The sequence below is a fragment of the Cynara cardunculus genome (assembly GCF_001531365.2).
Source record: "Cynara cardunculus var. scolymus isolate 2C chromosome LG 3, CcrdV1, whole genome shotgun sequence".
In the NCBI taxonomy this organism is placed as follows: domain Eukaryota; kingdom Viridiplantae; phylum Streptophyta; class Magnoliopsida; order Asterales; family Asteraceae; genus Cynara; species Cynara cardunculus.
Window position 1 is genome coordinate 5,644,518 of NC_037530.1, and position 4,068 is coordinate 5,648,585.

Below are 4,068 nucleotides of genomic sequence, written 5' to 3' on the forward strand. Positions count from 1 at the left end.
TCAAATACACTTTAAAAATGCGTTTTAATATAATTAAAATTACGTTTTCTTATAAAAATATATTATAAAATTATTTAAAAATACATTTATTTATAAAATTAATTGAATTTTCGGGCCGAGCCGGGCCGGTCCATAGTCGGTCCCATAACCGGTCCCGGTCCCGGTCGGTCCCGGTCCCACGAAACTACGAAAAACCTCAACCGGTCCCGGTTTTCGGTCCCATAACCGGTCCTTACCGGTCCCGGGCTGCGCCGGGCCCATTTGGCCATCTCTAAATTGCGGGCTGACTAATTTCAGGATGACCACCTACTTTGCGTGTAGCCCAGAATCAACGTATATAAAACTAGATTTCATAATGATAGTTATCATAAGAATTTTTTTATAGATCCCATACAATAATATATATATATATATATATATATATTAATAATTATAAAATCATAAATATATACAGAAACTAACAAAATATCACTACACAAACAAGTTGAACACAAGAACTCAAAAGAATATAATATTCTTAGAAGAACTTTAATTAATCAATGATAGTTCTTACACATTTTTTTTTGTTTAAGAGTTAGAGAGCCGATAACTCTTCTTAACATTTAATAATATATAAATGGTTATTTGTTTACATCTTTATAGTTTCATTAAGAGGTAACATATGAATCATTCTTGTTAAAAAAGTTTGTCTCTTAATGGTTTTAAAACCCTTTGAATGATTTTATATCTTGGACCTCCCTTAATCATTAAGGGGCTGTTTGGCAGTTGCTGAATGATTTGGTGCAGAATGATTAAGTGATCAGAATGATTAAGAGACTTTCATGATATAGTTCATAATAAATTATAATTGTTTAGTAACTGTTTACAATGAAATTATAACGCTGAATGGTTAAGGGAGGCCTAGGATACAAAATCATTCAGAGGGTTTTAGAACCATTAAAAGACAGACTCTTTTTTTTCCAAACAAGATTCACCTTTTAACGATTCAGAGTCTGCCTTTTAATGGAACCATTAAGAGGTAAACAAACAACCTCTAAATATCCTAATTTCATTATGAACAATTACTAAATAATTATGTTTCATTTTATACTATATCATAAAGAGCCTATTAATCATTACAACCACTTAATTAGTCTGCATCAAACCATTCAACAACTGTCAAACAGCCCCTTAATACTCTATTAATTTCATATAATATTGTTTGATCATTAACTTTCCTAAAAAATATAAGATTTTCATATTTGTTAGTTTGTATTTTTCTAATTTGTTTTTAGTTTTTGATTTGAATACTGTTACTAGAACTTTTAGATGCACAAGGAAGCGAAATAAGAGACATTTAATTTTCATTTACAAAACGTTTTATTTAATGGTGGGAGTTTTATATGCATAAGGAAACGAAATTAAAATACCAGAAAAATAAGAGACAAACAACATCAAATTATAGAAATTGAAATATTTTATGAAATCAATCAAAAGAACAAAAAAAAGTTTTCTGTAACGATGAAATTCAGTTAAAAAACATGTTGGTGTAAGACGTAGTCTTGTATTTTACTCAAAAGGTCAATTCAAATTGAAAATGTATTAGTTCTAAAATCGACATAATTGACTTTCTTTCGGGTCAAATCACGTCGACTTTTCACTCCGACCAAATCCAAGAGGTGAAGCTAATGGCACCCCTAAGGCCCTAATGCTATTTTAATTATTAATGTTTTTTTGTCTTTTTGTTATTATTTTTTGTCTTATTGTTATTTTAATTTATTTTAAAGAAATTTTAATTAATATAAGTTTTTGATTTATTTTTTTTGTTTTTGATTTATTTATATTATTTCTGTAAGACCCGAATTTTAAAATCACATTCTCGTTAACTTACCCAAATTGTACCGTATTTAAATGACGGTCGAAAATTGTTGAGGGATTAAAACCGTCAAATTACTAAACTTATTATAATTATATATATATATATATATATATATATATATATAAAAAAGATATAAAAAAAATCTTGCATCTTCTTCATCGTCTAACTCTTCACCGCCTCATCTCTCTCTCATTCTTTTCTTCTTCTCTTTAAGATTTCTTGCAAACCGTTGAAGGAATCAAGCTAACAATTATATATTCGAAATCCACTCTTCGAACCCTTCATAAAAGTATAAATTTCATTCGCTTTTATTAGGGTGTTTATGTTAGTATTTTTAGACCGGTTTACAAATTATGTTATGTATAAGTTTACGGATATATATTGTTATAAGTATGCTATATTCATGTTTAGAATGCTATGATTGGTTAAATTGATGTAGAAATTAAAAGGGTAGATTATGGTTTCATTATGGTGAGATTTGATGTATATGTTTAACGACACACCAATTATTCGATATAATGCCGAAAAGGATAAAATTGCATGATTAAGCTTAGGATAGCGATCATTGGAGTTATTTTGCTATTTAGTATGTTGAGGTATGTTAATATCACATAAATGTAGCGAATCATGGAAATTGGATTATAAAAATTAGTCGGGAATTGCGGAATCGGATTTTACCGACTATGCAGGTCCATACTTTGACAGTGTATAACTTGCAAACCGTAAGTCAAAATAATATCATATTTTGCAGTTATAAAACCCTTGATGTATACTACAACTTTCATGTAGGATCGAAAATCCAGTTATGACTCTAAGTGGCTCGAAACAGTGTGTTTTCGGGGTTGTTTGCAATGTATTTAGGATTGATCTGCTGTTTTGTAATATTCGTATAAAATAGATGGATAATCCAAATGAGGTGATTCGAAATCCAGTAGTTTCATCGCATATTATACTATATCTTTCATTTAGATAGTATTTTCTGTATTGATCTCTAAGTGAGATAAAAATTCCCCCGAAAATGACGGTCAAAAACTGTTAAAGTCGAATTGGAATTATATAAAGCTAAGTGTTGAGTCGATTTCTCAATGCGTATTCGGCTGTCGTATTTGAGGTTTAAGTTGTTTATAAGCATGTAGGACCTAAATAGTTTATTAGTAGAATTAGGATATGATCTTACGTTGTTTAAGTAATAACCGATTTGCGCATTCGTTAGGCACGCAAACAAGTCAAACTTTACCGTGAATCTCGTTTGATCGTGCTTTACTTCTCTATTCCGCTTAAGGTACAGATTTCACTTTCTTTGACTCTTGGGCAACTAGTTGTTGTAGTTGACCCTTCGTAACGGTGGTTCACCACTTTGTGATTGATAGCTTAAAAGTGGTCAATAAATTACGTACTTTTATATATATATATATATATATATATAAACTCTTGAACCATTATCGTAAACTCTTGAATCTTTATCGTGAACAATTGATTTTTAGTTCGTTCAATTATATGTTTGAATCTTTCAATTTGGTTAAATTGATTGTCATATTTTGAAGTAGTTTCGAGTTTTATGAAGTACTCTGAATGTTGATTTTTTTATGAATGTCATCTGGGTAGTTGCACATGTTTAGTTTTATTGGTTTTCAGAACAACCCAATTAATGGGCGCATTATTTGGGATGCCTTCTATGGTGGCTTTGTAGTCATGGCGTCCTGCAGGTGAACTCGGTCCACAAGATTAGGCCCAATAGTGGTTTACGTGAACCCACCTTGTGGACTAGGCCGATTTTATTGGCTCCAGGGCGGATGGATCGATCCTAGGATTACCCACCATGTGACCGTGGTTAAATTCACGAGGGACTCGGGGTGTGTGCCCGCACGCTGGCCTGATAGTTCGTGTGGTTTGGCCACCCCACGAACACTACAGGAATTGACGGATTGTGTTTAAKTGATGTTTTGAAATGAGAACTGTGAAACGTCTTGATTTCTATGAATTCAGTTTAATTGATTTTTAAGTCTTTCGCTTCATTATCGATGTTACGTATTATTATTTCAAGTTTATATTACAATCTGTTCACTGAGCCCCGTGCTCAGCCGTGTTCTTGTTTCTTGACACAGCAGGTTCCAAGTGATTTTGATAAGGGACGGGACTTGAGATCGAGCGTTTGATTTTTTTGGAGTTTGTAAACTCGTTGGTAGATGTATAATATTCTAAGCTTATAA